The 12,629-nt window shown below is 40.4% G+C and overlaps 1 protein-coding gene across 16 annotated transcripts in view; it reads right to left on the minus strand.

Annotated features, from left to right (window-relative positions):
• nrxn3a (neurexin 3a) overlaps positions 1–12,629 on the minus strand; it is a 1,597,612-nt gene that overhangs the window by 895,298 nt on the left and 689,685 nt on the right. The gene's annotated exons all lie outside the window — the stretch shown is intronic.

Below are 12,629 nucleotides of genomic sequence, written 5' to 3' on the forward strand. Positions count from 1 at the left end.
TAGGTGCCATGGAGACCAGAAGTGCTTCCCAGCTGGATGACAAAAAGACTTCTTGGTCAGAAGGATATAAGACATAGGCCAGCAGAAGCCGGAGGTGGGGAGCATTTCCATCCCCATATGACACGTGGTAGTGGTCTTCTCAAGGCATCCCAATTTGGATGCCTGCAAGGTTGCATGGGAGTTGGAGTCCAGAAGTGCAGCCCAGTTGGGGTCTCTGGGTGCCATTAGAGGGTGCTGTTGGGGGAAGGCTTCCCTCATCCCCTCGTGACTCTGAAGTTTTGCCAGGTCTGTTTAAAGTGGGCAACACTTATCAAGAGGGGCGAAGGAGGAAAAAGAGTCTGCTTGTCCTGTAATATTGTGTATGGGGCTGTGTGCACTTTGGAAAAATATTAGTGATCAATAAAGAACGCTTTTTTGAACCTGGGACTTGGTTGTGTCTGCAGTTTTGAAGCCCATATATACAGTATATTGTATATATTACTTACGGATATGTTTTAAACATTAATGTATTTTCCATTCTACAACTACTAACAAGTAAAAAAAAAAAAATGAAAAACTAGTTCTTTGTAAATGTGCCCTGAATATTTTCTCACTCTTATTTAGCAGAGCTTGCATTATCAATATAATTTCTAAACCTTCCATCTGTTGGATTAAATTGAACAGAAAAGAAGGATTTACACAAAGAAAAGCAGACGATGAATCTCTCTCTATTTCAGCACGTCTTGAGCTGGAATTTCCAAAAGGTGACAGATTGTGATGACAGTATGCATTAAGGTTAACCGGCTGAATTTAGGTCATGTTTTCCAAAATGCTGTTTAAAACAATCTTTCATGCAAGATGTCTATGAGCGATGGATGTTTTCTTATATTTGCTATACTTGTGTGGCTGTGTGACATTTTAAGAATGCCAGTGTGTTTGCAAAATACAAAAGATAAGGAAGGACGTCTCATTTAGGACATCAGCAGGAACTGAGGAAGACTGCTGATATTCTTTAAAGTACAGGATGCTACCAACTTCTGAACTTCAGGAATGATAGTCCCCATAAACAGAATGAAGTGTGTAATGTGAACAAGGGAGAGCACACAAATCGGGTCTTACAACTTCCTTTCTTTGATCAAGCTTTGCCTGTATCTCTTGGTCCAGCCCTCAAGAACTTCAGTTATCATTGAAGATGATATTCCTCCAAACTGTTCTGGCAATCTCTCAGTTGATGAGTTCCAATTGAAGCTCATTTTTCCATTACTAATAAAAAAGACACATTGGTTCACTTGTGAAATCGTTTTAGCTCAAAATGTATTTTTCTGTCCTGGTCTTTTACAGATGAACCTGAATGCGAGTGTCGCTTGGAATGCTTCTTGTATATGACTGCAACACAAGTCACAAAGTGTCCACCAGTCGTGTGCCCAGCTGGGGCTGCAATGATGGGATTTTTTTTAAGCAGTTTGTGCTGTTGATATGCTTTAGCCTCAGGACAGGTGGCACTTCCACTTTAAACCTATAATAATTGAGCTCTATTGTAAAGTTTATTTGTATAATTAAATATTTTTCTCATCGTTATTCTGCACAGTTTCCTATATTTTTTAATATGAAGATTCATATTCTGTTTTTTGTGATGAATTATTGCTATGTTGTTATGCAAATTATTTACGTTTACTTTGGGAGTCATCGTCTGTCATTTTGTGTTCCCATTGCCGTGGCGTTCTGTGTGGTTGTTGAGGGCGGGTCCTCGAAAGTCGTGTCAGGTGGCATCATCAGAGTGATGGTTTACAAACCTAAAGTTGGAATAGATTGTCGTCTAAGTATCGACTTTTAGCAACCAATTTTTCAAATGTGGTTTATGTTTTGAATCAAGGCTACAATTTAAAAGCAGATTTTGGTTTGCACTTTGGTTTAGACCAGGGGTTCTCAAACTCGGTCCTGGGGGACCCCTCTGGCTGCAGGTTTTTGTTGCAACCAGCCTCTGTTTTTAATTGGACTCCTGGGATAATTAAGTGAACTGTTGTTTCCCAGATTCTCTGTTTTGGGAACAATATACAAATTAGAAAACTAAGTTTGGTAAAAAAAAAAAAAAAAACGTATTAAAATGTACTAAGCAGTTATATGTTTTTTTTTTCTTTTTAACAGTATTTTCATCTTGATTGTCATTCTACTTTTCTAGGTGTTCTAATTGTTTAATTAATCCATTATTTACTACTTTGTGGGGCTGACCCTAAAGTAGTTGCACCATTTCACGATTGAGTGTTGTTTGCTTGGGTTTCTGCTCTGCTTGTTTTTAATTGTCATTATTAAGATTCAATGAAGGGAGCAAACTTCACAGAGAAAGGGCGAAATATAATAAAAAGAGAGTTAAGCATTTAAATCTATAGCAAAAACAGAAATATTTTTAAGTTTCTTATAATCATGCTGCTGTGCTTTTCTGAATGTAGAATAAAAGATCAATAATACCAGCTAATTAAATGAGATCAGTGCTATCAGGTGTTGTCACTGATTAGGAATCTGGTTGGAACAAAAACCTGCAGCCATGGGGGTCCACCAGGACTGAGTTTGAGAACCCCTGGTTTAGACAAAAGATAAGGCTGAATTCTCTGGGTTTCAATCTTAGCACTTCCTTGGTTACATTTCTTTCTTGTAACCTGTCATTAGTTGTATTTGTGGTCTGCCTGTAATCCATCTTGGCAGTACAAAATGAAGGTGGATCTCATTTCCTCAGGTATCCTTTTGTTCCTCTGAAATCATAAAGAGTATCTATCTATCTATCTATCTATCTATCTATCTATCTATCTATCTATCTATCTTTTATATAGTGCCTTTCATATCTATCTATCTATCTATCTATCTATCTATCTATCTATCTATCTATCTATCTATCTATCTATTATATAGTGCCTTTCATATCTATCTATCATATAGTGCCTTTCATATCTATCTATCTATCTATCTATCTATCTATCTATCTATCTATCTATCTATCTATCATATAGTGCCTTTCATATCTATCTATCTATCTATCTATCTATCTATCTATCTATCTATCTATCTATCTATCTATCTATCTATCTATTTCCCCTTGAGATTAATAAAGTGTCTATCTATCTATCTATCTATCTATCTATCTATCTAAAAAGGGTTGCAGTAATAAAAAATAAAAAAACTTTACTTTGCCATTTTATGTGCACACTTGCAAATTGTATCATCATGCATGTTTGTAAGGTCAGCATCATGGACCAGTATTATCCATCCATCCATCCATTATCCAACCCGCTATATCCTAACACAGGGTCACAGGGGTCTGCTGGAGACAATCCAGGCCAGCACAGGGCACAATCAATCAATCAATCAATCAATCAACATTTATTTATATAGCACATATTCATACAAAAAAATGTAGCTCAAAGTGCTTTACAAAAGGCAGAAAACAAACCCCGGGCAGGGTGCCAGCCCACCACAGTAGACCAGTATTAAATCATGTGAAATGATGTCCCTTTAGGAGTACAGTCCACATTTTACAATATCACAGGCTATTTCTGAAGCTGATCGTTAGATTGTTAAAGACTTTTCAGCAACTGTGATATAATTACAAGAATAACAAAAGTTAACGTAAGAGGATTGACTGTTCTTTGAAAAGGTGAAAGCTATGTTTGTTTGCTTTTTGACTTCACTTATACAACTTTATTACTTTACTAGCGACTGGGAGCTCGATCGAGTCGGGCTACAGATTCTACGTTTGTGAAATCCATGCTTTCTCTGCAAAGAATTATTTGTTTTTTTAAGTCCTTGAAATGATTTTGTTATCATGGCACTGATTTGTGTTTAAAATAGACTTTTTTGACCTTTTAATGAAGAGCTTCCTGTTCAAACGGGGCTGCGAGACGTGAACTCTGCTCTTCGGCGCACCTCATTTGATTTTTTCCGGCAAACAAATTTTCAAAACAAACCGTATTTTACAACTCTAATCAGAGTCGGAGTAATAATTATGTTCCCGTGGTCATTTTAGATCTGAGATCGGCTAAAATTTAAACAATGACCGTTGTTAATACCCAGCCGTCATTACTCAGTTTGCCGATATATTTCAGAAGGATGGATGCCAAAGCTGAACTGCCCAAATATAGATTTCGACGTACCAAGCAAATGGCGATATGTTCTAAATTACTTACGGTTCCGGAGCTGTCGAAGGGTTTAAGTCAGTCGACGATGTTAGTCCTGGAAAGTACGCCCCACCAAACCAACGTTTCAAAAACCAACCAAACTTACTGTTATCTGCTCAAACCAACACCGACTTACTATACTTAGCCGTCCAGCGGCGTCACTGAAGCATAAGAACATTCTTAGCCAATCATGCAATACTGCGTCCGCGTTTGCCACGTTATGCTCTAACTACAGAGGCAGAGTCCCATTGCAATGTTCTAACTTGTATTGAGTCGAGGTATTGACGCAAACACCATACATACGGATAGTATCAAATTATATATAAGGATGTGAAAAATGCATTTTGGTCTGAAATAAACATTATATAATAGTAAGTTCAGAATTTTGACACATGTAAAACATACTGTATGTATTTGGACTGAATTGTTTTTTGCAGATCATGAACCTTGTTTTCAAGCATGGCTTTATCAATCTTCATGTGAAAAGCTGTGGCAGTGTGGCTAGGACTGGTGCCTGACAGATCAGATCCTTCCCTGGTCACTTGCTTTCTGGAGTTTATATCTTCTCTTGGTCTACATGAACTTTTCTTCAGTACTTCATTTTTCTTCTCATATCTCAAACATATATGTTTTAGGTTTCCCAGCCTGCTAGAATATGGTCCAGACACCCTGAGGACTGATTGATTGTGTTCACTTAATGAAAAAAAAAAAAATAGCAAAAATATTACAAAATAATAAGTGATGAAAATGAGTAAGACAAAAAGAAAACCAAACCAAAATATTAATCATCTCGGTAAATTTAAACCCTTTATAGCCAATGATGAATCAAATTAATAGCCTGTAAGTGCCCATTTACGTTGTCCATCAAGGTAGTTCTCTTGACATTGTAGTGCTGGATATCAAAACAGAAAAAACAAACTATAAATTACAGTTGACTTGGTCTAAAGACAAAACACACAGTCAGGCCATCAGATGCTTGTAATCACAAAATCAGATTTCAAATCATTGCTTGACAAAATATCCATCTAACTATCGAACTATTGCATATTATAGCATATACCATAGTGTTTACACCATAATAAACAATAACACTGTACAAAAAACGGCGACCCATTCAAATCTGACAAGCTGCATCTATAAAAACAATACAGGCTTAAAGAGTTATATAAACTGAATGGAAATACCACCATTTTATTATTATATGCCTATTTTTATTGCTTTTTCTCAGTGCGCCACTGGAAAGGGAGAACAGCTCATTCCTGTTCATACCAATGCTATGCTGCCATCTAGTGTTTACTTCTTTGGGTAACAACAGACAGTGCATATTGTACTTACACACCACCCACCTAGTATAGAGTCACAAAATAGGTTTATAGCGTCATTATAGACTTCCAGGGTCATTTTGGTTACTTGTACAAAATCCAGTACAATTCTTACCTATACCATAACTCCTGCTTTCATTGATTTTAATTCTCTCATTATTTCCATCAACCAAACTTACTCAGATTATTACAAATGAATCCCTTGCTTTCATTTGTAGGAAGGGAAATCAGTAAAATCTTTGAATGTTGGAAATCAACTGTGTATGTCATTCTGGTGTTAGCTTTTGCCACCCCAATAAGAAGTCTTTCTTAGTTAATACCAACTTGAGTTACTGCAACATTGCTGTATACACTGCTCAAAAAATTAAGGGAACACTTAATCATCACAATCTAACACCAAGTGATTTAAGCTTCAGGAATATCAATCTGTTCAATTAGGAAGTATAAGTGATTGTGAATCAACTTCACCCGCGTTGGTGCAAATGAAAATGACAAGAAGTGCACTGGAGAGGCAACAGCAAGACAACCCCCAAAGAGAGGAATGGTTCTGCAGGTGGTGGCCACTGACAGTTGCTCTCGCCTTCTCCTTCCTGACTGATTCTTCTCTATTTAGCATTTTGCTAGTGTCCTTGTCCCTAGTGGCAGCATGAGACGGTAACCGCAGCCGATTCAGGCTGCACAGGTAGTCCAGCCATCCATACATGCCAGCACAGTTGCAAGAGTACGCAGGAGATACCAATGTTCCCTTAGTAGGTTGTAATGGCACAGCAGTTATATTAGTATTTGTGGGCTTTTCTCTAGGTATCCCAGTTGTCCTTCCCACATTCCAAGAACATCCCTGCTAAGTGAACTGATGGCTCTAAATTGACCTCATGTGACAGTCAGTGAGTGTGCCCTACCATGGACTGGTGCCCCATCCGGGGTTAATTCCTAAACACACTGATGGAATAGACATTCGCTTCCTGTGCCCCTGAAATGGAATAATGCATTTGGGAATGGATTAAATGGATGTCTTGTTAATGTAAGATTTCATGACAAGAGAGTAAATTAAGTGCAGTCATAATAACAATACAGAATAATTGCTGAATGAAGTCTGACTCCATTGAACTAACAAGCCCTGCCTTGTAGAATACCTTAAGCCTAGCACTAGGATTTTCAGGAAAACACTGAATAAGCAGAACTACAGCAGGTTTAAGAAAAGTAGAGCCCCTTGGGGTAGGCGAAAATACGAGGCATTGCCTTTAAATCATGTAAGTGCTGTGAAGCGTTATGGGGTGAAATGAGAAAATTACAATGGACCCTGATCTCCCAGTCCTCATTGCAAACAATCATTTTCAGGCTGAAGCTTCGTTGAGCTTTTATACCTACAACACAATCAATATGTAGAACACGCTAGTTTTTGCAGTGTTAAAGCAAAATGAAAAAAGTAGTTTTGCTCTTTTCATACTGTGAATTCTTTTTAACCAGTGTGGGATGGGAAGAAGCAATTGAATACGGTCACGTTGTTTTTGCAGTTATGTGCAGAGCCACAGCAATTAGACATGGTTAGCGTGAGACTGCCTATAAGTCAACAGGCAGTCTGCAGTGAACAAGGTAAACTAAATTATAAAGGTCCTCTGAACTTATTGTCTTTGAATACTGCTGCTGTACAGAGAGCCTACGTGACTCACTTTTCAGGGTTACTGTTACTCAGCAGCATGATACCAAATGCATGTTGGATAGTCTGAACTAGTCAAATACTAAAATGTGACAAGAAAAGCCTGAGAGGCACCAATTGTGTGCTACATGAGGTTCACTCACATTCAGTCCAATTCAATTTATCTTTGTATGGCTTTTTTGGAAGGAGGTAGGTACAGAAAATTCCATTAATCCCATAAATACATGCACACCTGCATATATTTAAATAAATGTACAGTATTTCTAAATATATAAAATGCTGAGGCTTGTGTCCATCTGTCAAATGATTACTCACAAACAACTGGGGCTAGAACCTTAATCGAAAGCTTATGATGTGATACATGCTGGTGAAACAAAAACATTGGGGTAGCAGCAACCTCCACTGCTGGAAAGGGTGAAATGGCAGAATCAAAAAGAACAGCAGCAATACCTGCTGAGTGTGAAGCACCTTGCTGTTAGGAAGAAAAAGAAGAAGAGCAGAGTCATCTGCTGAGCTTCAAGTACAGGAAACAGAATAAGCACGTGACAATGGCAGAAAAATGCCTTCACAAACTGACCTGTGCTCCTGTTCTCACACTAAGTCATCTTAAGGATCGCAAAATACAGTGCTCTACACCATGATGGTATGAAAAAGAACTCCAGCAATGACATCTCCTGAGTGCTAAGCCAAGTACAGGAGTTGCTTCACTGATAAAGAACAATGAGAAGTAAGCCTGACTATAGAGCCATTGAGCACCTCCCTAATACTATGGCTCATCGACACACAACAGAATACAGAAACGACAGCAACAGGAAAACACAGGCCGACAAACGAGGAGATTGTCAAATACTCATATCTACTCATATCTTTTTACATCCTTACATCAATGTTTGGTTGAGGAGCACTATTTTCAAAAACAAGATCGGTGCTCACTGCACTACAGAAAACAAGAGAATGTGCGGGCAAAATGAAAATGTTCAGCCACGTTTACTTGAGAACTACGTGTTTCCTAGTACCTCTTAACAGAGTACTAAATTTGACTCTTGAGCGACACATTGGTAGAGGACTGAGCACTGCTGCTTCACAGGTCCACTTTCCTTAGTTAAAATCTTGTAACGGGTTGTTGTCTATGGAGAGTTTGCACTTTATCCCTTGTCCATGTAGGTTCTCCTTCAGGTACTCCAGTTGTCATTCCACATCATCAAAGAGGTTCTGGATAAGTTAATTGCCAACTGCAAATTAGCCATATGCAATTGTTCATGTGCACATGAGTGAGTCCTGTGATTGACTGACAACCTTTCCTTGCCTGCCTTTTGCATTGTGCCCTGTGCTGCCACAACAGGCTCTGGCTCTCCTATAACCCCAAACTGGATTAGAGTAAGTGGGTTTGAGTATTTTAAGTTGATTTCAGTGCATTAACATTTGAAAAGCATTATAAGGAAATGTATGACAATCTCATTGGAGAAACCAAAAGTTTTACTTAACTCAGATTCTTAAAAAAATGAAGCCCTGTGGCGTGTCGCTGGGGGTGGTACCCAGCCGGGAATGCCCAGGAGGGCTTACGCCTCCTCCAGACCACGTGGAGGCAACCACCCTGGTGGTTTTGGGGACCAATGGGAACAGAGCTTAGAAGCTCAACCATATATGGGGCCCGTGGTCACCGCCAGGGGGCACCTGAATGCCTGAGGAGCCCTGGCCCTCAGCACTTCTACCACCCACGGAAGTGCTAGGGGGGAAGAAGACCAGGGGCACCAGAAGTGCTTCCGGGTGCGCAGCCGGTACTTCTGCCACACTGGGGAGTGCCGGCAGAAGATTATCAGGAGGCACCTGAAGCACATCCGGGTAGGGATAAAAGGGGCCGCCTCCCTCCATTCGATGGCTGGAGTCAGGTGAGGAGAAGGACAGAGCTTGGTGGACAGGAGTGGAGGCGGCCTGAAGAAGGCATTGAGTAAAAGGCCTGGACTTTTGGGGTTGGAGTTGTTTGGGGTTGTGTGCACTTGTGGAAATATTAATTGGTGTGTTGGTGCTTTCAACATGTCTACCTGTCTGTGTCCGGGCCATATTCCACAGCCCACTGTCCTTTGAAAAAGTAGTCAAAATCATCTCTATGTAGTCTAACAAGTGACATTCCGTGGATATTGAACTACATATTGGGATTCAGGTGAGTGTTGATCATTTTGGAATGAGAGCTGCATATGTCAAAGAAGCTCAAAGTGAGCAAAGATGGAAAAGGCTACAATGGCTACTTCGGCCAGAAAGAACTGGGCTGGTACTGTGCTGCTGTGCTATGTTTACCTCATGATATTGTAATGTATGCTTTTCCTTTCATTTCTGACATACAATTATAAAGATGCATCATTGAAGCAAAGCTAAAGTGATTCCCAGCAAATACAAGACACACTGATGTGTATGAAAGAAGTAGCTTTTAACCACAGGACAAACTAGAGGTCACATGCTGCAAAATGGCTTTGTCATCAGCCTGTGATTTTATGATTGATGAAATGAAATTTCTACTATACATCATCTTTAATCTTAATGGATCCAAAGGTGGAGCATACGACATGTCTTTTCAATTGCAGCAATTCTACCCGTCCGACCGCAGAGAAACAGATATTTATGGGGTCTGACAAACTTGACACTTGTATTACTTTCACTGCATTATTTAATTAAGTTTTGAAGTATCTCTGGAAATGAGTTTTGATTCACTGTTCTGCGTTGTGAAATATGACATGAATAGGACCTTTGTTACTGAAAGAACAGTAATGTGTATACGTGAGGAAATACAGATTATATCTGTTTCACACACATGTTTACCTTATACTATGGGGGAGTGTGGGATGCCCAGGCTGCAAGAGCTTGCCAGGGATGCAGATTAAGGGGCATACCTGACTTGGGTCCAATGGAAATCAACCCTGGCTTTAAATGGGCATCTCTCTATGCAAGTGTGGAAAGGGAGGGGACAGTAAGCTAAGTACGTACTGTGTGGTGGATGCAGCACAGCTCCAGAAAGGGAGAGACAGAAGCCATGGAGACACTACAGGAGACCTCAGATGCCAGCCAAGCCTATTATGGGCTATACATATGGTAGTCCTAAGATAGTATGGTTGAGGCAATGCTGCATTTTCAAGGATACAATCAATACAGACAACCAGAAAGATATTGATTTCCCTACTGCTCATTTGATGGAGGCATACTATCACTGACTGGGAAGAGTGAGATCTTCTGCAGTCTCGGACCAATTCCTTCACTGATTACTGTACATGTAGAAATGGTAGCAGGGGCCACTGAGGCTCGATTCTAGCCTGGTGCCCAGAGGGGGTGCAGTGAGTGTGTACGCCTGATGAGCCCAGAATTAGGGCGAAACACGTATCGCGTACTCTGCATTATTTGATAGTAAAACTATTCAACCAGGGTTGGACAATGGCTGACTGACTGACTATTCAACCATTCTATGATCTGCTTCTCGCCACTGAAAGAGGGCACCGTGGCGGATGTTTGCCGACTTGCAGACCAACCACAAGCGTTACCTGGTAGGTAACCACCCATACATTCAGATTGTGATTCAGACTATGAATGCCATATATATATATATATATATATATATATATATATACCTACACCAAAACTATCACTCAGGGAATATATATGCACAAAAAATAGTTACAAAGCCGTCAAGAATCAAAACAACTGCTCCTTCTATAGCTCAGCAATTCTTATCCCCTGTTGGCTGGCAACTTCCTAAATATAATCGAGATTATCCAGCCGATCCGCCACCTCCATCTACTCCACACCTATCAAGGTAGATGCTGCAGCGTTCATGCTGTGTGCCACAACACACCCCAAGCAGCTTTCAATTTAAAATCAAACAACTGCCAGTCACATGTGCGTAAGCCCCACAGCCAGCCAAACAGCTCTGCTGAGCTCACACACACCATAACATTATTTAACTAAAACATTGGGATCCCCTTCTCTTACACAACCTTCCTTACATTTTCTTCCATACGTGCCACACCTTAAACCGCCCGAGACAGACAGACTACGAGGACACTGGCGCGTGATGCTGAACACCTGCAAGGGAACTTGTACTGAGCATTATAAAGGCTCCTCGTGAGCTCAGACATGCTGTACCTTGCAGTGCACACCTGTAGAAATGGCCACGTGTTACCATGGCAGTGCCTTCAATCCAAAATAGTAAATACCAGTCTTTTAAGCTGGCTCACATTTACCTTTAAAAGCACGAATGTTCAGTTTAGCACTACTTTAATTTAAAGTGGTGATGGTCAATGTGACGTTGGTTGTTACGATAAAAAATGTCAGTTAAATATATCATATAGGAGACACACACAGTGATATTTGAGAAGTGAAATGAAGTTTATTGGATTTACAGAAAGAATTGTTCAAACAAAATCAGGCAGGTGCATACATTTGGGCACCGTTGTCATTTTACTGATTCCCAAACTTTTCGAACTAATTATTGGAACTCAAATTGGCTTGGTAAGCTCAGTGACCCCTGACCTGCATACACAAGTGAATCCGAGTATTTAAGGGGTCAATTGTAAGTTTCCCTCCTCCTTTAATTTTCTCTGAAGAGTATCAACATGGGGTCACAAAACAACTCTCAAATGACCTGAAGACAAAGATTGTTCACCATCATGGTTTAGGGGAAGGATACAGAAAGCTGTCCCAGAGATTGAAGCTGTCTGTTTCCACAGTTAGGAGCATATTGAGGAAATGGAAGACCACCGGCTCAGTTCAAGTTAGAGTTCGAAGTGGCAGACCAAGAAAGATTTTGGATAGACAGAAGCGACGAATGGTGAGAACAGTCAGAGTCAACCCACAGACCAGCACCAAAGACCTACAACATCATCTTGCAGCAGATGGAGTCACTGTGCATCGTTCAACCATTCGGCGCACTTTACACAAGGAGATGCTGTATGCGAGAGTGATGCAGAGGAAGCACAAACAGAGCCGCTTGAGGTCTGCTCAAGCACATTTGGACAAGCCAGCTTCATTTTGGAATAAGGTGCTGTGGACTGATGAAACTAAAATGGAGTTATTTGGGCATAACAAGGGCGTTATGCATGGAGGAAAAGAACACAGCGTTCCAAGAAAAACACCTGCTACCTACAGTCAAATATGGTGGTGGTTCCATCATGCTGTGGGGCTGTGTGGCCAGTGCAGGGACTGGGAATCTTGTCAAAGTTGAGGGATGCATGGATTCCACTCAGTATCAGCAGATTCTGGAGACCAATGTCCAGGAATCAGTGACAAAGCTGAAGCTGCGCCGGGGCTGGATCTTTCAACAAGACAACGACCTGAAACACTGCTCAAAATCCACTAAGGCATTCATGCAGAGGAACAAGTACAACGTTCTGGAATGGCCATCTCAGTCCCCAGACCTGAATAGAATTGAAAATCTGTGGTGTGAGTTAAAGAGAGCTGTCCATGCTCGGAAGCCATCAAACCTGAATGAACTAGAGATGTTTTGTAAAGAGGAATGGTCCA

The sequence above is a fragment of the Polypterus senegalus genome, chromosome 18 (assembly GCF_016835505.1).
Source record: "Polypterus senegalus isolate Bchr_013 chromosome 18, ASM1683550v1, whole genome shotgun sequence".
Classification (NCBI taxonomy): domain Eukaryota; kingdom Metazoa; phylum Chordata; class Cladistia; order Polypteriformes; family Polypteridae; genus Polypterus; species Polypterus senegalus.